The sequence below is a fragment of the Cupressus sempervirens genome, chromosome 6, assembly GCF_028749045.1.
Source record: "Cupressus sempervirens isolate cs-2001-9-10 chromosome 6, ASM2874904v1, whole genome shotgun sequence".
Classification (NCBI taxonomy): domain Eukaryota; kingdom Viridiplantae; phylum Streptophyta; class Pinopsida; order Cupressales; family Cupressaceae; genus Cupressus; species Cupressus sempervirens.
The window spans coordinates 244,472,059-244,495,993 of record NC_143123.1 but is presented as its reverse complement, the minus strand read 5'-3'; the positions used below and the strand labels follow the sequence as shown (position 1 = coordinate 244,495,993).

Sequence of the window (23,935 nt, the reverse complement as noted above, 5' to 3'; positions counted from 1 at the left end):
ATTGATTTGAGATCAAGAAATAAAGTGAAACCATGAATTCCAAGTGTAAAGGGCTCAATGACCAAATTATAGGTCAAAGTGCAAACCTTAAAAATTTCCGACACATGGTAAAATCTGACCAGGTATTGGAACTTGAGTTCCAACATGAGGTTGGAATTCAACCTTGGGTTGGAAGTCAATCTCCAACATGCCCCCAAATCCTGCCCAGCATCAAGGACTTAAACAATTCAACTTAGGGATGAAATTCGCCTCCTCAAACCAATAAAACTACCTATGCAAACCAGTCTATTGGAGAAATAAGTGATTCAGATTGAATCAAATTCAAAATCAGACTTTTAGAAACATTAGATTGGACATTCTCAAGGATTTAAACTAAGAGTTATAAAAGAAAATCAGAATTAAAAAAGTGTGAAATTGCAAATTCGTTGAATATTAAAAATGTCTGAACTATCTTGATTTGCATTTGTTGTGATGAATTTAATGCAATTTCCTTCTTATTTGGCTAGGAGAAATGGAGATGCTCAAGAACAAGAAAGACCAGCAAGATGCAAAGGAAATTCAAAGGGCAAGGAGGTGGCTTGCATTTGGGATCAAATGAAAGAGGATTTAATCCAAGTTCAAGATTGAGTTATCGAGATGGAACTCAAAGGACAAGTTGTGGAAGGGAATGGTCAAGGCTACAAATGAAGTTCAATTAGAAAGATCTGAGGTCGTGGAGCACCTATATCATTTTTAAAGATCGAGGCCAAGACATTGATATTTCAGTTCAAGGTTGAGATTTCAAGTACAAGCAAGTCGAAGACATTTTAATCAAAAGATTTTCAAAGCCAAGAAAATAAAGAGAATTTATGAAGATGAAGCAATTTGGGAATCTATACCATCACATTAATCCAAGGATGGAAAATGTTGAGTATCAAGAGATAATGATGAAATGCACAAGATAAGAATACTGAGGTGACACCAAATCATCTTTATTCAATCAGATGCCATCAATTGCATGTATCCAAGAACATTGAATTAGATTATGTTAAGTGTACATCTAGAGCCCACTTAATGTCTGTACTTAACCTATTTTGTGATTGGTTAATTAAAGCAATGTTATTTTCTAATTGGCCCACAAGGTAGTGCATCATTTTAATTGGTCGAGCATTTAACGCTTGTAGGTAGTAGTTAGGCATTGTCTGATAAATCTGTACCATTGATCTCAAATCAATCCTAACCACTTATTGTACATAAACAACTATAAATTATTGTACTCAAATAACTATAAAAGGCATGGCCTTATCATTTGTTAGACTTGGAGAAAGTGTTGCTGTAATGCTACAAAAACTATTCCTTATTCGTTGTTGGTTTTCATGGTGAAAGCCTGTGAAGTTTTGCAGTACAGCATGGTTTCTATATTTCCTCACTTAGGATTTTCATTCCATCTTGAATAGAAGTAGATAAGTGGAAGATATTTGTCGATTGATGATTTATGGTGAGGTTTGATGCAATGTTGTCATTGATGTCAAAGGCACTCAGTTATGTTTGTTATATTTTCTCATTGTTGTCATTAAAGAGTGATCAAAACGTTGTCATCATTATCATTGATGGTACATCAAATCTTTGTCAATAATGAGAAGATGAAAGAGATTGTCGTTGATTAGGAAGATTGTGATTGATGTTAATAGTGTCGATGTGGCAATTAATGTAGCACTATGTCATTGATGAAATAGAACAGATTACTTTTCTACTATGTAGTCCATGAATACATACAGTTGGTAAATGATATAGATAGTTATTCAGAAGAGAAGATGTATAGTGGTTGTATTGCAGTGATACACACTATATTTATGTATAGCACCAGATACATATAACACATATGTACATTTATTACCATGTTCCCCTGGGACGTGTCGCTCCAAAAAAGGCCAGCATTTCGGGGACGGGGACGTCCCCGTCCTGGGGACTTCATTGGGGACTTGCATCCATCCCCAATTTTTTAACACACAAAAAATAAAAATAAAAAACCAAAACCACCCATCCCCAAAATCGGCAAAACATTTTGCCGTTCCGGAAACCTGTCCTGCTGTCCCTTGCCATCCCAGTCCCGGAAACTTGGGGGAACATAGGTACAACATAAAAAACATATATGCATTAGATATCAGCAAATTAATAACAGCATCTGGACCTTATCAAAGAATGATCGACTTAATCAAGTCCGGAAGTCACATATATTTCTTCACGTCACAAAACTTCATATAGATCCCAATATTAGGAGTAAGGAACCCAATAATATATTAGCACTGTTTGGTCTTTTATAGAGAAGCGATAACATTAATGGATGGCGACTTGGAAAGCGATTTATTAAAGCAATAAACAAATCGGATTATTAACTTATATCAGTCCAAGGAAGGAAGGTAAGAAAATGACAACTGACTTTCAAACAGCGATAATGGAATGAATAGAAAGTAACAATAGAGGAAGACAAAGGGAGCAATTGTATATGGTACGTCAGGCAGCCGTTTCGTCAAAGAAGCACCAATAAATTATTCGTTTGATGAAAGACAAAAAGAATAAGGCAAAGTTTGATGAAGACAAACTTACAAAACTTAATAAATTAAGCAAAACTTTATCTGGGTAAGCTTTATCTGGATATAGTGACTCAAACAAAGGTGCCGCATATCATTCATATGGGGAAGAGTTAGTACAAATGTGGTTAAAGAAATTAATAAAATAAAAGCAGTGTATAAGTATACTTATGCGATTAAGAATTATATCAACAAAGAGCTGTCATTGATGAAAAGATATGTTTCATGTGAAAAAGTTTGTCCTTCAAATATATGAAGGGTTATACACCCACACATATATATATGTTTTCCGCATAGATTAATTAGGAAACGCACACAGATAATGAACACGAACTCAAACAGCAAACAGTAGAACTCTTATTATTATTCGCATATGCCCACCCACAGTACATTATACTTCGATGATATGATATGATTTGATGATCCCATGAATACAATGCTTCCCGAAGGGGTTATAAATACTTTCCGAAGAACTTTCCCGAAGGAGTCCGTCGGCCACATACAACATGTCGCTACATAACTATTTACCCGTCAGCTACATAACAAGAACTTTTCTGAAGGGACTTGTCGGCTGATACACAATTTCCTTTCCGAAGGGACCCGTCGGCTGATACACAATTTCTTTTCCGAAGGGACCCATCGGCCGATACACAGTTTCCTTTCGGAAGGGACTCATCGGCCGATACACAGTTTCCTTTCCGAAGGGACCCGTCGGTCGATACACAATTTCTACCGATGACATCATCCCCCCCAAAAAGAAAAATCGTCTCCTGACGACTATTACAAAATCTCTGAGACAAATCAACAACCAAAATACATTGATTGACTAACTGGTCTTCAACATCGTCACCTTAGCCCATCTAACATCTGACCCTGATAGCCACCTGTGCCGCTTTCTGCCTTCCAATTCTGAGTACACTGAACCAAGTGTCGCTACACTGCCTCCAACTGGATGATCAGCTCCTCCCGAGCTCTCTACGCATCCACCAAGACAGCCTCACGGCCAACACCTACTCTCAGTGCCTCTGATACACATACACTCCATGCCTGCCGCAGCTCCAAGTCTTTTCAACTGGTCAGACTCCCACTACTGATATCCGCAACGACTGGGGGTCCAGGGCCCCCAGTCGTTGCCCCCTGGACCCCCAGTTGTTGCGGATATCAGTAGTGGGAGTCTGACTAGTTGAAAAGACTTGGAGCTGCGGCAAGCATGGAGTGTGTGTATCAGAGGCACTGAGAGTAGGTGTTGGCCGTGAGGCTGTCTTGGTGGATGTGTAGAGAGCTCGAGAGGAGTTGATCATCCAGTTGGAGGCAGTGCAGCGACACTTGGTTCAGTGTACTCGGAATTGGAAGGCAGAAAGCGACACAGGTGGCTACCAGGGTCAGATGTCAGATGGGCTAAGGTGACGATGTTGAAGACCAGTTAGTCAGTCAATGTATTTTGGTTGTTGATTTGTCTCAGAGATTTTGTAATAGTCGTCAGGAGACGACTTTTCTTTTTGGGGGGGATGATGTTGTCGGTAGAAATTGTGTATCGGCCGACGGGTCCCTTCGGAAAGGAAACTGTGTATTGGCCGATGGGTCCCTTCGGAAAGGAAACTGTGTATCGGCCGATGGGTCCCTTCGGAAAGGAAATTGTGTATCAGCGTACGGGTCCCTTCGGAAAAGTTCTTGTTATGTAGCTGACGGGTAAATAGTTATGTAGCGACATGTATGTGGCCGACGGACTCCTTCAGGAAAGTTCTTCGGAAAGTATTTATAACCCCTTCGGGAAGCATTGTATTCATGGGATCATCAAATCATATCATATCATCAAAGTATAATGTATTGTGGGCATATGCGAATAATAATAAGAGTTCTGCTGTTTGCTGTTTGAGTTCGTGTTCATTATCTGTGTGCGTTTCCTAATTAATCTATGCGGAAAACAATATAATCCTTTGATTGAAGAAAAAGAGGTGTTTGAAGTGAGTGATGAATAAGAGATAAAAGGAGGCTGTTGAATTAAAGTGTATATTTGTATACTATCAGATTCATTACTCTGAAGTATATATGTATATTTACATACATTAAAGTGATTAGAGAAAGCTTGATTATAAAAGGGGCATATTAAGAAGTTATTGAATAAAGGAAAGATTATCTTTTTGCAGATTAGAGATGAGATTTGAGAAGAGGATATCCTGAATATTGTCTAGAAAAACAGCATCCATCATCAGCTGAGATAGCAATAGTATCAAGGTGGAATTTCAAATTCAAAAGTGAAGTTGGTGCTTTGTTTTTTACAGTTGGTGCATTCAGATTGTGGGAGTTGCAACTTCTAGTGAGTTGTTGCTCATAAAACTTAGAGGTTAGTGCCTACAACCATTGTAACAAAATTGTAGGAAAGAAATTATTTTTTGCGATTTTCTCTCACATTGGGTTTCCATATAAAAGCATTGTGTTCTCATGTGCTTAAATTTTAGTAATTAATGCCATTGTAATAATTAAAGCGTAAATTGATAATTTTTTTTTATTATACTGATTCAGCCTCATCCCTCACTCTCAATAAATTGATGTGCTCTTCAATTTGTATTAGAGAAAATTCCTTCTAACAAAACTTTATCACTTAGAGGATATCCTAAAGAGAACAAATGGCCAATAATTATGTAACTCATGAGATACCAACTTTTGATGGGGACGAACTATGTCTTTTGGAGTATCAAGATGGAGGTATATTTGAATGGCACTAGATATGATGTTTGGCAATCTATTTTAGATGGTTATTCACCTCCATCACCACCACCAACAAATCAAGCCGGAAAGAGGACAGGTTAAAATAATGCCAAAGCCAAACATGCTATTCTATGCAATCTAGTTGATTCTGAATTCACGAAAGTTGTGCATTGCAAATCAATAAAGGAGATATGAGACAAATTTAAAAATATTAATGAAGGGGATGACAAAGTGAAGAAAGCAAAATTCCAAACCCATCAAAGAATATTTGGAATGCTGAAAATGAATGATGATGAAAACATAGCCACCTTCCAACTTCAAGTTGATGAGGATGTAAATTCAATGAAAGGCCTTGGTGAAGACATGAATGAGTAGATAGTTGTATTGAAGATATTCAGATCCTTACCATTGAAATTTGATTCCAAAGTGTCTGCAATTGAAGAAATGAAAGACCTAGACCAATTGACAAAGGATGAGTTAGATGGAACTATTACTGCTCATGAGATATTGTCTAAGAAAGGCAAAAACAAAAAACAAGTTTCAAGTGAAAGCTCAAGTAGTGAAATTGATGAAGCAGAGGCTCATTTCTTGAGAAAGTTGAAAAAAGGAAAAGGTAAGTATAAGGGAAAATTTCCCCTCAAATGGTTCAATCGTGGAAAGATAGGACATTATGCTTCCAAATGTACCCAAAACAATAGTGATTCTAGTGAAGATGAAAATGAGGTGTATATGAAGAAAAAGGGAAATCAAAATAATAATGAATTCAATCAAGGGAAGAAATATCAAAAACATAAAAAGAGATTCTATTCAAAGAAAGATAGTAATTCATAAGAAGCAAGTAGTGAGGAATGTCCAAGTGATTAGGAAGATGAAATACTTTGTATGACAACAGTAGAAGCAGGGAAGAGAATGTTCAAAATTGTAGAAATCACAATTTGTTTGCTTCTCTAGTTGATCTTGATGTTTCATGCTCAAAATGTACCTACTTTGGACATACAACCCATTAGTGTAGAACATGTTTTCCTACAAATAGAAAAAGAACATTCTAAACGGAAAAATGAACCAAGAAAGGTTTGGCAAAAGAAAGAAGAATCCTTGTTTGTTCAAATAACTCAACTGCTTGAAACAAGAAGGATACGTGGTATGTTGATAGTGGTTGTTCACGACACATGACAAGTGACAGAAAATTCTTCTTTCTTGAACCAAAAAATAGAGGGACGATAATATTTGGTGATAATATAGAACGAGGGATAAGAGGTTTAAAGAAACACTTTGTCTAGATCAAGAAAAAACAAAAACAAAGGACATATTATATGTTGAAGGGCTAAAATAAAATTGGCTAAGTTTATGTCATTTTTGTAACCAAGGTCATAATGTAGCATTTCACCCAAGGGATTGTGAAAATAAAAAAGGATGGAAAAGTGATTACTAATTCCTACTGAACATCAAATAATTTGTGCCTTTTAAAGGATATAATATAAGATAAATTTATTAATATCCAACAAGGTTCTATGGGACTAAAAGGTGTACAATAAGGCCACAACTAGCATTAGGAGCACCAGATGATGTCTGTTAAAAGAACAAATAGGAAAGCAAAACAACAAAAAGGGAAAAAACTAGATACTCCTCATAGGTGAGAAATGATCCTAGACCGAAGGATACAATTTGGGGTGAGGGAAAACACTAGATTGTCTTGGAGAGCCACTGAGGAAAGGGTGATGTTATTGATTGTATTCTCTGCAAATTCTGACAAATCTGGCATGACTCAAAGAGGAAAGGCTGAGCAACCACTTCATTCCTTGGGCAAGAGACCCAGGAGTGAAGGAGGTGATGAGATGGTCAAAAGTTTGTCTCGACAGAAATTGAAGCTATGAAGTGGTCACGAAGTCTCATGGCCTCCTAGAGATAGAGAGAAAGGCATTTGGTTAGTGTATATGAAGAATGTAGACATGGACCTACACTCTTTAAACCAAGTGTAGTGAACCTGACTAGCTCTCAAGTAATTTGCATTGAAGAATTGATTTCTTTATTTGTTTTTGAGGTTTTGCAATTTTTGATACAACAATATAGCAGCAAAATAGAAGATATTGCAATAAGATTTTCAACTCAAATATTTGGATATGACATAGGGAATATACAACTGAAAATTCCAGATTTTAATAGCAACTTAGATACTGAGTATTCTCACAAAATACTAACAACCCAGTTGATAAAATATCCCCTCTTATCTAAATCAACAATATCCAAATAAAATTTAGAAGTTACAATCCATGAACTTACATGTAAGACATGCCTTGAAACCCTTTGAAATGAAGACTAGTAGCAACAAATTAATTCTTCAACAAACAAATGCAACTGTAGATATGGAAAACGTTGCTTCCAAATTGCAAGTAGAAAATAATGCCTAGCAACAAATATAAATGGGTGCTCAACCAACTCCAAATTAACCAGCACACAATTTGATATAACACTTTTTGCGAATCCCTTGACAAATTCCATAACAACCTTCAACAACAAGAAAAATTGAACTTCTTAGCAATAGTTAATATGGTAAGAGAAATGACAAATTGTATACGTCAACACAATTTGCCAAGCAATCTCGGAATAATTCTCTAAATTGAATCTACAATACTTCAGCTATATATCCCAAACCCTTATACTTCAGCAAGGGTACAAAATTTCAAGTGTCACAAAGACAACAAGAGAAAAATAATATTCAAGCTATATATCCCAAACCCTTATATTTCAGCAAGGGTACAAAATTTCAGAAGTGTTACAAAGACAACAAGAGAAAAATAATATTCAAGTAGATGCTTTTCCCATCAAACGGGCTTATATTTATAATCTCCAAACGGCACAAAATTTTCCAAATGCAACTTCACTTAAGAAGCTTCCTCAACACAACATTTAAATATAACAAAATGCAATATAATATAATTATTAAGCTATGCTCCATGGGGACGCGTCCCTTGCCTCTGTACCCTAAAACCCGTATCGGGTACGAAACGGGGATGCGGGTACGGATTTTGGCCGTACCTTGCGACGTCCCTTTTTGAGAGAAAAGGGGACGGTCCCCGAAACGCTAAAACAAGTTTCATAGGAAACTTGGGTACGGATTTCCGTATCGGGGACGGCTTTCCCGTCCCTCGCCTGTACCCTTTTGCCCATGCCGTCCCCTATTTTCCAGCCGGCTACGGGTGAGTTAAAAAGTTAAAAAAAAAGGTTTTTAAAATTTTTTTTTGAGTCTTTTCTATTCTGCCTAGGGCCCACATGGATGTTAACCCTAATGTGTCTTCTTAAATAGTTAAAGTTGGAGTTCATTGCTCATTTGGAGTTGTTTGCAAGTTGGGAAGAGGAAGAGGAAAACATTCAACAACAACAAAAGAGGTGTGTGTTTTGGAGGTGGAAGAGGAGGTTTTGCCTTCATTTCTACTTCATTCTAGGTATGTTTTTTAGTTTTTTTTTGTTTGATTCAAACTTCATTGTTGTTTGTTGTCATTTTTCATTTTTTTCAATAACATAGAGAGGGCATGTTAATGGAACATTGAAATATTTTTTTTTTCTATAACTTGGAGTAGTATACTATAAATCATTGTAAAATCCAAAGGCAAAAACATGAGCAGTAGTGAGAGTGAGGGAAGTAGTGATAGCATGGAAGTTGCCATGCAAGAAACTCAAGTGTCACAATTACAAAGATCAAGAAAAAGACCTAGGGCAGCCATTGATGAGCCTAATGTAGATGTCCCTATGGAAGATGCAATGCCTAATCCATTTGAGTGCCCTTCCAAAGCCCTAAAACAATATGCCAAAGGCCCATTCAATCCTAAGAAACCTCTCCTACAATTTGCCACAAAAGTAGCCAAGAATAAGAAGAAAAATTCGGGGGGTAGTAGGGAATGGGAGTGGCGTATATGTAAGAAGCATTATTTTGGGAGCTACGCAAGAGTGTATTGCCATCTTTTATGGATAGGTGGGCAAAGGGTGAAAGGTTGCAAAAAAATTACGGAGGAAGAAAAATTTGAGGCCAATAGGTTGTATGTGGAGGGGGAGTTATTGAAATCCGGGGGTCCTACGAGTAGCACACCCACACCCTCATTGACTCCCACTAGCACTGTTAGTAAAGGGAAGGGAAAGGCCAAGACTAAAAGAGATACCAATGTGGCTGATTTATTTAACATACAAGCAAAAGAGAGAGCTGAAGAGTCCATTGGCAGATTTCTTGTTGCTCATGGCATACCATACCATGTTTCTCGTTCCTCATTCTATAAACAAATGTGCAAAGATATTTATGTTGCTGGTCCCTCATTTGTACCACCAGGAGAGACTAAATTACGCACCACTATCCTTGACAAAGAGTACTCAAAAGTAAACATTTTGATGGAGGATATAAGACAAACATGGATGAGTGATGGATGTTATATTATCATGGATGGTTGGACCGATATCAAAAATCGGCCACTCATCAATCTTATTGTCACTAGTACAATAGGGGCCTTTTTTCTTAGAGCCATTGATTGTTCGGGAAAAAAGAAGGATGCATCCTTCCAATTTCAGATTTTGAAGGATGCTATAGAAGAGGTAGGGGCTTCAAATGTTGTGCAAGTAGTCACTGATTCAGCCCGGGTGTGTAAATCAGCTGGATTGATATTAGAGAGCACCTACAGACACATTTTTTGGACCCCATGTTGTGTACATGCATTGAATAACACTTTGAAGGACTTTGGGAAAATTGATTGGATAAAGACTATGGTGTTTGAGGCTAGAGACATGCAAATGTTTATTTGCAATCATCACACATCACTTGCATTATTTAGGACATTTTCCAAAAAAGAATTCCTCAAGCCTGTGGAGACTCGATATGCTAGCTACTTCATTTTGTTGGAGAGGATGCTTGAGGTCCAAGAGACCTTACAATCCATGGCGGTCAATGAAGAGTGGAATAGATGGCATGAATCAAGCACCCCAGATGGAAGACTTGTCAAACGAAGAATCCTGGATAAAAATTGGTGGACCACAATGAGGTAAGGAACTTAAGAATTGGTGGACATCATAATTGTTATTATTGCTGATTTAATAAAAAAAAAATTCTGATTTAAGCACTTGCTGATTTTTTTAACATATTACGTTTCTCACTTGCAATTTTCTTTCATTTGCAGATACATTTGCTCCTTCATTGACCCTATTGTGCAGGTCATTAGATATGCTGATACTGACTCTCCTAGCCTTGGAGAGATTTATGAGACCTTTGATAGCATGCTTGGGCAGATCAAGCAAGCTGTTAAAGATAAGGAACCTACTTTGGAGTTCTATGAGGAGCATCTTAAGCCCATTCTAATGAAAAGGTGGAACACTATGAACACCCCACTTCATATGGCAGCCTATGCAGTCAATCCAAAATGGTATGCACCAAGGCTTGGGAGAGTGCCTCCATCTAATGATGAGGAGGTGAGTTTAATTTATTAAAGAATTCTGATTTTATAATACATTTTTAAAAAATTTATTTTATTTGTGAAGTTTATAAACTCTAAGTTCTCACTTCTTAATTTTTGTTTGTTCAATATAGGTGAAGGAGGGCTTCTTCAAGGCCCTTTCAAAAATGTATAGTGCAGAGGATGCTGCAAAAATTCGAGGGCAATGGCTTGACTTTGCCAATCTTCATGGTCCAACATTTGGTAGACCAGAGGCGAGGACTGATAGAGCTACATTAGCTCAAAAGGACCTGATTGGATGGTGGACATGGCATAGTAGAGATGCACCTGAGCTGAAAGCCCTTGCCACCTCTCTTTTCTCACAGGTTGCGAGTTCCTCTGCTGCAGAGAGGAATTGGTCTACATATAGCTTCATTCAATCGGTCAAGAGGAACAACCTTACCTCTAGACGATCGGAGAAGCTTGTGGCTGTTCATAATGTATTGCGACTATAGGAGCGACAGAGTCTTGAGTATTGACAGACTCCAGCACTACGTTGGGATGTTAATCCTGTGGATGCATTGCAGATTGATGAGGATAACACACCCCAGGGTTGCTTGGTGTTCCATTGGATGAGGACCCTCTGCCTACCCCTGCCAGTGATTCAGAGGATGAGATTGATGATGATCTTGATTTAGATAGAGATTTAGATTCCTAGAGGACAGCCATATATTTGGCTTTCTGCTTTTCAGATACTCAGATACATTATTGCTTTTGATTATTATGGAGTTGGACATCTCATTTACACTTCTAGTATTTACTTTCATTATGTCATTTTGATTTTCATTTCATGCATGATGATGATAGATTGATACTTGGAGCCTTTGGGCATTTTTGCTAATTGTATGTGATATTCGGATATATCATCATATCATATTCTCATTTTGATTCTAATCTTAATAGTTTTCAATTTCCATGTATTCTATGGTGAATGGTTTATCAATGTTATGATTTATCATTGTTATGGTATGCATATCAGAAATATATCTCTAAAGAAGTCTAATTCTCCATATAAAAAAAATTTAAAATCCCCAATATTTTATAGCCATCCCCTGAGGTCCCGTCCTCTAAATTTTGGCTTTGACCCATACCCGTACCGGAAACACGTTCCCGTCCCCTAAAACGTCCCTATCTCGGAAACTCTGTGGAGCATAGTTATTAAGTACTTTTGGCTCCCAAAAAATGACCTTTTCCACCATAACATAATCTTTTGACAAACAAGGCCTCTAGTTCTTGTGCGCACAATTTAAAACTTTTCATCCTAGTTCCAACAAGCTATGATACTGAGGTGACCAACATAAAATACCAACATAAATAACAACCTCATCATATATAGATGAATAATAATAATAATTCACTTGTCTTGCAAAAACAATTGAAGCAACATCAAAATCGAAATTTGACAACACTAGACTGATTCCTGATGAAGAAAGACGACAGACAAACTTGACGATGCAACTTACTATAAATAGACACTTCCTCCAAGATTCTTGGAGCCCAAACTGAAAGCTTGAAATTAAAACTGAGAGCATTACTCAACTCCTCTAACTCAACTAAGCTCATCGGATCCAACAGTTTGACTTACTATAATTACTAAGTCCCTCAAATGAATCCAAAACACACTATAGGCTGTTGGAAAGCCTATAACCCCCACACTAAGACCCTCAATTCCCACTGTCAGCTCACAAGGGCTGTGATGGTGAATTGACCAAGCCAACTACATAAAACTTCTAAAATTGAGGACATTACAAGCAGCTGTAGAACCTCCCCCTTATCTCATAGTAGATGGGGCAGCAGAAAAAAATGGGTCTCCGTTGCTACCTCCTCGAGGGGACAAAGGAGGCACACCCTACCCTCTTTGTCAACATGATGGTCAATTTGTGTATGTAACTGATGAGAGCTCACTTTGAAAGACCCCGAGGAGATGCAGAGAGCATGAGTCCAACGGCAAGTGAGGTAACAGTGGGGCACAACAACCCCATCCTGAATATCCATGTAGTTCTCAGCATAGAAAGCAACCCTTGGGTGGAGCCCCCCAGGAGTGTTACTCCAAGTATTGATAATGTATTGTCTGTAGATGTCGGTCCTAATGTGCTCATTCAACTCTTGCTAATAGAGAACGAGGTGAGCGAGGGTATCCAGAGAGAACTGGAAGGGGGGAAGACGGTCCATTATGATCCTAATTGAACCAAGAAGAGCAGAGACTTGGGTGAAGTAGCAACAAGCCCTCCCAACATGACCAAAACTCACCATTGCCTCAAAAAGAGCAATAAGCCAAGTAAGAGTATAAGTGGTGCACCTTGGAGGAGTCTGTGAAACTTCGAAGCCAATGGAGAAGCCAGAACAAATCAAAGATAGCTCCGAGCCTGAAAGGATGAGCCCCAAACTTAGCAAAGATGATGTTGTGAGGAGAGCACTGATGACATTTGATAATACGTCATAGGAGGGTCTGGCCTCCCTCGACCGTAGCCCAATCTGAGTCTAGGAGAGATGGGCCCTGCACAATAGAACCGTAGAGGATAGTAGCTCTGACCACAGTGTCCAAGAGGGACATCTTGGTTGTGGTATCTTAGAAGGAATGTCTAAAGCATTGTCTCTCAAGTATAGCAAGGGAAGCAAGGTCCCTTTTAACCCAGGGTTGCATGGAAGGTTTGAGCGAGGGTGATTGTTTTCCAATCCTCTAATATTTTATTTGTCATCTATGTCCTTTTGAAAAGTCACAACCCTTCATAATCACAATACTTTCAGAAACGTCATAATTACAACCCTTTCAAAGAGTCACAACACTTTATAATTACGACCTTTTTGAAGAGTTGCAACCATTCATAATGAAAACCCTTTCAAAGAGTCACATTCTTTCACCATTTCAACCTTTTGAAAATTCACCTTCCTTATTTTCTTCTCATTTTTCCTCTTTCATTAATCCTTCTTCATTTTCTCTTCCTCTTCCTTCCTCTTTTAAATGTACTCTCCTCCCTTTTATATCTTAATTTTAAGGAGTCCTGTGTCTCTGTTAAATATCTCTTGACATTTCATTAGATGTAGTTAATATATTATTCTATATTATATTATTTATTTACTTATTTATTTTATGTTTAATATCATTTATTAAATCTTATTTAGAAAGGCAACACAATTTTTGCAATGTTCTCTATGATAGTTAATTTTATTTACTTATTTATTGATTGCAATCTTATTCTTATTTGATTATTCTAAATCTTATTTTAAATAGGTTATATGTTATTATTTATATAATAATAGTAACATACTACTATTATTTTTTATTTTTTATTTTAATATATGGTTTTATTTCATTATTTATTTAATAATATTGTATCATCTAATCATTATTAATTACATCTTAAAATGGGGACATGATAGAGATACACTAAGGAAGGCATAAAAATGGGGGACATTACAACATGGCTCAAGCAAGACTTGCAACTCTATTTTGTGACAATTAAGGGGTTCTCAAGCTTGCCAAAAATCCTATGTTCCATTAGCATACCAAGCATGTTCAGCTTCACTGTCATTATATCTACAAGACTTTAGAAGACAAATCAATATCATTGTAGTATGCTTTAATTGAGGATCAAATTGCAGACATTCTCAATTAGGGGGAAATTTGGAGTAGTTGATAGATTGACCATTAAGGAAGGTATTAGATAATGTTTACATTTTAATGGTCAATAATGTAATCTTAAGCCTAGTTAGATAGGTTCTATATTAGTCCTTAGTCATCTTTTGATTCTTTAGAAAACATTGTTATTGTAATTGCCTATAATTGTACCTTTGATTCTTTGGAAAACACCATAGAATTACAATTGTAACAAATGTTGGCATTGATGAGTATACAATGTTCAATAGTGAGGACGATGTTCTGAACGTTAAAAAATTTAGGACATAAAAGCTGCAAAGAACATAGACGGGGGAAAGGAAAAATCTTTGCCAATAAGTTTTTATTATAATAACCCCAATTGTGGTTGAAAAAATTATTTGTTCTTCGAAATCTTCCAACATTCAACATAAAGATTTGTCAAATAGAATGTTCATCAAAGGTAGGTTTTAAAGACAAGTGAAGTTTTCCTAACATATATTGATGACAATACTTTGAAGATAAGTTCAAGAATGTGGTAGATCTAGTAAAGTTTGGTATGCTTGTGCATCAGGATAAAAACAATCATGCAACTTGCAAAGTGTGATGTCCCCTCCTAGCTAGAGACATCACTCTAGCTTTGGCTTAGCCTATTAGTGGACCATCGTAGGCTAGTGAAGATGGTTAGAGGGTCAGTTAACAGAGGAGACTTGTTTGGTGGCACATGGACCTCCTTTACTTCAGTTTGGTCTTTGTTTGGCTTCATTCAGACATCATTTGCTCTAGTTACTATTTTTAGTAAGTTTTGAATCATCGAGATGGACCCTTGCTATTTTTAGAAATGATGTATGGTCGTATGCGGCTTGGTCATGTTAGTCCCCAGTTCAGAAGTCATGCGAAGATGATGAGTAATAATGGAGATATTAATATTTATTTGGCCAAAATAAATATTAAGTTTTGAGCTTATATTATTAAGTTATAATATAATTTTATATTATAACATAAGTCATTTTAATGTAGGGTCAAGTTATTATAGATGGGCCCAAGCGAATAATTAATTATAAAAGAATTATTTATGCACCAATTCTAGAGTTGTACGTGAAAAATTAAAAATTGGGAATATAACTTTTATCCCACATTGGCCAGAAAAGTGTTTGAGCTCTCATAAGAAACGGATAAAAGGGACTTATGGGCTCATTCTCAAGGGGGTTATATTAATGTTATTTTGTGGAGAATATTTGTCTTAGGCTTGTGGATTTTCTGAGGGTTTCAGCCTTCAGGAAGACTGTGAGTATCAACATAGAGAACGAGAGACCTCTGTGTATCAACACATAGAGTCTGTGAAATACCAGCTGATATTGCTTTAGAGTTGACTTCATATGAGAGTCAAATTTGCGCAGATTTGTGGAGATTCCTTTCAGTATTGCAGGTTGATTGTACTTCTGATTTTTGGTGTGGGTTAAATGATTAGTTTACAGCCATTTTTGCAATTGTACAACTGTTGCAATTAATTTGCTGTGTGTGGCCAGCAAAGAGAAAATAAGCTCTTTAATAATTTTGGTACTCTTTATCTTATATTTTCCTCAGTTTATTTCATATGAATAAATGTAAGAGTTTTGTGATGATTTATTGTATTACATGAAGCTATCTTGTTATCTACTAAATTTGAATAAGGTTTCAGCATATCTATTTTGCTTTTTGGTTTTATTTGTTTTTAAAAATTGTTATATTGCAAAGAAACAAACATAAACGCACTAGGTTTAGTTAAATCACAGAGTTAGGCTAAAGAGCTGGTGAAGGGTTCTTACATTGGTATTAGAGCTAAATCCTGCCATCCTGAGGGTTTAGCAATCACATGCAGCCACTTAAGGCTGGCTCTCACAACTATTACACTTGTAGGCAGACATTATTTGACAGGGAACTAGTTGTGGATTGTCAATCGGATACCATGGGTGATAGGCAAGAAGGTAGCCCACTTAGGGGCAACAGGAATGAGGAGCAGGAAACAAGAGAATTTTTCAGAGCAATGGCTGTAGGACAACAACAGATGGCTTAGGCCTTGTAAACACTCACCACCATGGTTGAGCACATGAATCCACAGGACAGACAGAATCAAGGACACAAGGATAAAAGTAGTGTAGTGGGATCACCTAGAGCTCATAGGACTCATTTCAGGACAATAGACATGCCTACTCGCCCTACCTTCATTAGAGATGAACCTGAGGTAGCTCTTGCAGAAGAAGTAGGAGAGGAGATGTTCGTAGATATCCTCAAGGATGTAAATGACAAATGAAAATAATTAGCTCCACAGGTGCAAGAGATGATGTCATTCGAGAGGTTTGTTAATCAGAGGAGAGAACATTGCAGAGCAATGAGATAGGATAGAAGACCTCGTGGCTAGAATAATGACTCATTCCAGGATAGCAGACAGGCCTACTCGTCCTACCTTCATTAGAGATGAGCTTGAGGTAGCACTTGTAGAAGAATCGGGAGAGGAGATGTTCGTAGATATCCTCATGGTTGTGAATGACAAATGTGAATTATTAGCTCAACAGGTACGAGAGAGGATGACATTTGAGAGGTTTGTTAATTAGAGGAGAGAAAATTATAGGGCAGTGACACAGGATAGGAGACCTCATGGCCAGAATAATGAATTAAAGCGTGCTATAGGCAAGCTTTCCTTCATGACATTTGATGGTAGTAACAGAATGACAATGCATGCTTGGATTCACAAGCTTGATACTTTTATAGCATTGAGACCTATGACAGAAGTGGAGGCAATAAATTATGCCACACTACATTTAGAGAGAGCTACACATGATTGGTGGTACCACGGATGGTTACCCTTCAGCATAACTAGGTGACTTCATGGACAGGCTGGTAGAGAGTTTTGACGAGGGTGCAAAAGTTTATTTCAGAAAGTTGGCCCAACTTAGATAGACAGGAGGATTAGAGTACTTCATCAGTGATTTTCAGTGTTTATTTGTTAAGGTGTCAAACATCTCAGATAGGAGATTGGTAGTTTTGTTCACTAAGGGATTATCCGAACCACAGAAGGGTTGGGTAAAAGCCTTTGATCCATTAAATTTGCAAGAAACAATTAAAAAGGCTAGAAGTATGGAGCATGCAGCTCCAGTAAATAGATTTCAGTCAAAGGGTGCTTCTTCAAGTAGTGATACTAAACCATTCTTCAAGAAACTAGAGAGGAATGAATAAAAATTGAGAATAAAGAATTTTTTTTGCTCTGCTTGATAGAGAAACATTGAATGATTTGAGGAAGAAAAAATTAAGTTTCTATTGCAAAGGACCCGAAGACATGAACCGTGATTGTCCCTTAGATCCAAGGGTAAATCAAACTGAGTTTTGTGGGCTTATTATGAGGATTCCAATTCTGAAATTTCGGACTAGAAAATTGAAAATGAGGAATCCAGTGAAGAAAAAGAGAGTTTGGATAGTGAAAAACTTAAGTAAATGTCTACCAATGAAGAGAAGGTTGAGGGTAGGCTTAAACAAGCTCGTCTCAGTAGTATGCAAAAGGAGGGATCGTTTAGAATGAGAGGAGTGTTGGCTGGACAGCGAGTTATTACATTGTTAGATATAGGTGCCATGCATAATTTCATTGATTCTAGGTTGGTTGAGGCGTGAGATCCAAATTGAGCAGTTTGAGGGCTTGAGAGTGAGTTTAGCAGATGGCTATGTCCTCAAATGTGATATAAGATCACATGTTTGCGATTGAAAATTAATAACTTTGAATTCAAGGCTGAATTCTGTGGTTAACATGGGTGACACAGATTTAGTTTTTGGTATGACTTTACTACATGATATTGGAGAGTTCACTCTCAATTTGTGAGAAATGGTGATGAAATTTCAGATTGATGGTAAAACACACATTCTTACGAGCATCCGAGACACTGAGTTTAGGATGATGTCTTGTAGGCGCATGGGGAGCTTGTTGCGTCATAACCAAGTTGAGTGGGCAGTTCGTTGCACATCGATGCCAGCATAGGGGTAGCAAGAATCCAACTACCGTCCAGACATACAGGAATTGGGAATGAAGCACTACAAGGTTTTTAATGATATACCACTAGGTAAACCTCTTCATAGAGGTATTGAGCATGTCATTGAGTTAGAGAAGGATGCTAAACCTATCATGATCGCACCCTACAAGCATCCAAAGGTATTGAAGGATAAGGTTGAGAAAACCATCAAGGAACTACTTGCTATGGGGCACATTAGACCCAGTAAGTCTCTTTTTTCTTCTTCTGTGGTTTTAGTAAAGAGGGATTGTACTCTTAGGATGTGCATAGATTACAGAGCTCTAAATAGGAAGACTATCACAAACAGATGTCCCATCCAATAGATTGATGAGTTATTAGATGAGGTACATGGAGCATGTTCCTCCTCCAAAATTGATTCAAGATCAGGCTATCATTAGATCCAAGTCAGAGAGAAGGATATAGAGAAGACGACATTCAAGCCCAAGCTGTCGGCAGGATCCCCATATCTAATACCCCAACCCTAGCCTACTAATATAAATTCTAAGTAGGGGTTGGACAAGCCACAAGCTTAAATCCTTGACCCTTTATAATAGTAGGAGATCTCACCGCAAAGCCCAGGCCAGATCTCGTAATATTGGGCCAGTGTCATTGTGGCCATTTTGAGTTTGTAGTTATGCCATTTGGGGTAACTAATGCTCCAGCGACTTTTCAGTCCACGATGAACAGGGTCTTTCAGCCTCAGTTGAGAGAATTTATATTAGTCTTCTTTGATGACATCCTGGTGTATAGTAGGACATGTGATGAGCATGTACGACACTTAGACACTATGTTGAGCATTTTGAGTAGGGAGTCCTTGTATGCAAAGGAGTCCAAATGTGATTTGGGATTATTAGAGTTGTTATATCCGGGTCATGGATCCTGAAAAGATTCGTGCTATTGTTGAGTGGCCTACTCTTGTGACCTGACACAGTTAAGAGGATTTTTGGGGTTGTGTGGATTCTACAGGAGATTTGTTAGTGGATATTTCAAGCATGCAACATCGTTGACGGATTTGATGAGGGAGGGGGCTTTCTTGTGGACTCTTGAGGTAGAGGAGTGTTCTGATAAATTCAAGGAGTTGATGACTTCTTCTCCAGAGCTAGCATTACAAGATTTCAATAAGCCATTTGAGTTAGATGCATCTGGTGAGGGCATTGGAGCGGTGCTTATGCAAGACAGACACCCAATTGTGTATAAGAGTAGGAAGCTCAGGGGACCTAAGAGGAGCTTCAACATTCATGATAAGGAAATGTTCGCCATAATGCATGGTTTGGCCAAATTTAGGCAGTATTTAGTGGGCAACAAATTTAGCATAAAAACTAACTACAATAGCCTGAAACATTTCTTGGGCAACAAAAATGGGTAAGTAAATTACAGGCATATGACTTTGATATTACCTATTTCAATGTGACACAGAATGTAGTAGCAAATGCCTTGTCACGAAGACCCCAATTGAGTTTGATGAAAGATATATTAGAGGATTGGAGACATTTGATCCTTGCAGAGTATACAAAGGATACGTGGGCATCAAGATTCATAGATGGATTGGTCTAGGATAGTGATATCACCCTTGTAAACGAGCTCATCATTTACAAAAGGCGCATTTATTTGGTGCTAGGGTCAGAGATGAGGAGAATGGTATCGAGAGCTTATCATGACTCACCTATGGCAGGACATCCACATTTTTAATAAAACCTACCGGCAGTTTCATGAGCATTTTTCTTAGAAAGGGCTCAAAGATGAGGTGCTATAGTATGTTAGAGAGTGTCCTACTTGCCAACAGAATAAGCATGAGCACTCTTATCAACCAGTTTACTTCAGCCACTTCTGATTCCTGATTGGAAGTGGGAGTGTTTGTCCATGGACTTCATCATAGGACTGCTGAGAGCCCAGACTAGGGATTGTATATATGTTGTTGTCGACTGGCTTACAAAGTTTGCCCACTTCCTCCCGATCATTGCTACATACACTGCTACGTAGGTGGTAGATTTATTCCTCAGAGAGGTATTTGGGTTGCATGGCTTACCTTGGAGCATCGTCAGCGACAGAGACATCATGTTTATGAGTCACTTCTGGCAGGAGTTGTTCAGATTGTGCGGGACAAAGCTCACTCTGACTATTAGCTACCACTCCCAGACAAATGGCCAGAGAAAGATAGTGAACAAATTGGTGGAGGGATACTTTAAGAATTACATAGCAGGGTAGTGGAAGGCTTGGCTTAAGTGGATATATCTATGTGAGTATTGTTATGATTCCACTTATCACATGTCTATCCAGATGTCACCATTCATGGCATTATATAGATACGAGGCACCTAGTTTCATGGATTTGTTGCTATCAGATAGTAGAGTGCCTAGTGTTGGAGACTTATTGCAGGACAGCCAGGACTTTGTAAAGGCACTTAAGGAGAATATCACTAAGGCACAAAATTAACAAAAGCATTATGCTGATCAAAAGAGGACTAAGCAAACTTTTTGAGGTTGGGGATATGGTATATTTGATGTTACAGCCTTACTGCCAGTCCACTCTCAAAAAGAGTGGTGCCAATAAACTTAAGCCACGTCACTATGGGCCTTTCACGGTGATGAAAAGAGTTGGAGAGGTGGCTTATGAGTTAGATTTGCCAGCCAGTAGTAGAGTGCATAATGTTTTTCATATGTCACATCTCAAAAAGGTGTTAGGACACCATATTGTTCCTTTTACAGTGCATCCACCCTTGTATGATGAGGGAAAATTGGTATTGGTACTAGAGGCTATCATTGATTTTAGGGAAAGGAACTTGAGGTTGCATACTATAAGGGAGTATTTGATGAAATAGAAGGACCTACCGGTAGAGGATGCAACATGGGAAAATGAGGAGATTTTGTAGCATCCAAAGTTGAAGTTGCTTATGGACAAACAATTTTAGGGAGTGTGGATTGTGATGCCCCCTCTAGCTAGAGACATAACTCTAGCTTTGAATTAGCCAACTAGTGGACCTTCATAGGCCAATAGAGATGGTTAGAGGGTCAATTGATAGAGGAGACTTGTTTGGTGGCACATGGACTTCCTTTATCCGGGCTCAAAGCTTCAATTTGGTCTTCATTTGGCTTCATTCGAACATTATTTGCTCTACTTACTATTTTTAGTAAGTGTTGAATCATCGAGATGGACCCCTACCATTTTTAGAAATGAGGTATTGTCGTATGTGGCTTGGTCATGTTAGCCTCCAATTCAGACGACGTGCGAAGATGATGAGTAATATTGGAGATATTAATATTTATTTGGCCAAAATAAATATTAAGTTTTGAGCTTATATTATTAAGTTATAAATTATAATATAATTTTATATTATAACTTAAGTCGCTTAAATGAAGGGTCAAGTTATTATAGATGGGGCCAAGTGAATAATTAATTCTAAAAGAATTATTTATGCACCAACTATGAAGTCTTAAGTGAAAAATTAAAAAGTGGGAATATATCTTTTATCCCATATTGGCTAGGAAAGTGTTTGAGCTCTCATAAGAAAAGGCTAAAAGAGACTTATAGGTTCATTCTCAAGGAGGTTATGTGAATGTTATTTTGTGGAGAATATTTGTCTTAGGCTTGTGGATTTTCTGAGGGTTTCGGCCTTCAGGAAGATTGTAAGTATCGGCATAGGAGAAAGAGAGACTTCTGTATATCAGCATTCAGAGGCTGTGAAATACCAGCTGATATTGCTTTAGAGTTGGCTTCATACGGGAGTCAAATTTGCGCAGATTTGTGGAGATTCCTCTCAGTATTGCAGGTTGATTGTACTTCTGATTTTTGGTGTGCGTTTAATGATTAGTTTACAGCCATTTTTGCAATTGTTCGGCTGCTGCAATTAATTTGCTGTGTGGGGCCTGCAAAGAGGAAATAAGCTCTTTAATAATTCTAGTACTCTTTTATCTTATATTTTCCTCAGTTTATTTCATATGAATAAATGTAAGAGTTTCATGATGATTTATTGTAATACATGAAGCTATCTGGTTATCTACTGAATTTCAATAAAGTTTCAGCAGTTCTATTGTGCTTTTAGGTGTTATCTGTCTTTAAAAATTGTTATATTGCAAAGAAACAAACATAAATGCACCAGGTTCAGTTAAATCACAGAGTTAGCCTAAAGAGCTGATGAAGGGTTCTTACACAAAGAACTTGGCATGGATCATTTTAATCTTTCCCATTCAACTACTAATAAATATGCAGATGTTATTCCAACCACCTCTGATGTATGACCGGCATAAACATTGACAGTTGTAATATATTTCCTAAACAGAATGTATCAGATCTCACACACATAATTTTCAGCTTTTAAGAACTTAGTGAAGGAGAATTTGAGATCATAACCTGTGAAAGGTGGAGACATTTATCTGGCATGTAAAGATCTTTCTTAATAATTTAAAACCTTTAATGAATTGATGCCCCAGGTATGCGCATGAATAAAATTCGATGAGATTATTAATTGGCCTATCCTCATCTCTTTTGTAGAAATGCACTGGTCATGGCTCAACTAGTTTGGGGGAGATCCAACCCTTTTGTCATTGCCTTTCTAATGAAGTTAAAGAGACTATCAAATTATAGCAATTGGGTTGTGGTATTCTAGGGAGTTGCCTGTCCAAAAAATAAGTATGGAACTTACTTGAATGTGGATAGTTTTTCTTACTTATGGATAGTCTCTTCCAACTTGTGTTTTTGTCTAGTATTAACATTTGTATTTTGACAGCCCCACTTGCTACTTTTTCCGGAATATTGTCTGAATAAGAAGTCAGGGTAGGGAAGAGTTTAAAAGTATACATACATTGTTAAATTTCAGCTGGCTAGTGCAGAAAAAAAATAAAAATTCTTATGGTCAAAATCAACTCTATGGTTGGATTTGTCTCTTACAAGTGTACTGGGGAAACATATGATTTTTTGTATATGCCACCTGTTAGATAAACACACAAGAACACCATTTACTATATTAAAAGTTTAAATCACCCTTCCCATAGTTTTGAAACTTGAAGAAGAAAACATCATTTTCCACCTACAAAATTTGTACCGACACAGAAATTGGTTAAGACTAGCACAGGCAGTGAGCTTTCTTCACAGACATTTAAATTTGGCATTTGCCAACTAGCACAAAATTCATTTCTCCAGCTCCAATAAGTTTCTGTGTTGACAAGCTTTATTATAGGCAGTCCCCAAATTAATTTTGATAATTCTTGCTCTAAGCCAACCAGCAACCCATGCAATTTTACTGTGACGTATTGGAGATGTAGAGCAGTAGCAGTGATAGTATCTTTATATTAATAATGGCCAATTAGCAGTTTGAAACAAGTATGTTCCAATTGTAGCTGTTGATGGGTTTAAATAGAGTTGGTAATTGTATCACATGTATGATGTCATGGAGTCAGATCCATATTGAACTAATTATGTATATCATTCCTATTTCTTTAAAGAATATGGCTGGTTTCTTCATGTATTTTTTCTTATGGAGTAAACATGCTTCTGATCCCTATTTAGCTTGAAATTTCCATTGCAAAGAATAAAAATGAATTTAATTTTTGTATTGACTTG

General features: G+C 37.4%; 1 protein-coding gene across 8 annotated transcripts in view; it reads left to right on the top strand.

The window, feature by feature from the left end:
• Positions 1-23,935, top strand: part of LOC149552163 (Zincin-like metalloproteases family protein) — a 273,149-nt gene that overhangs the window by 203,093 nt on the left and 46,121 nt on the right. The gene's annotated exons all lie outside the window — the stretch shown is intronic.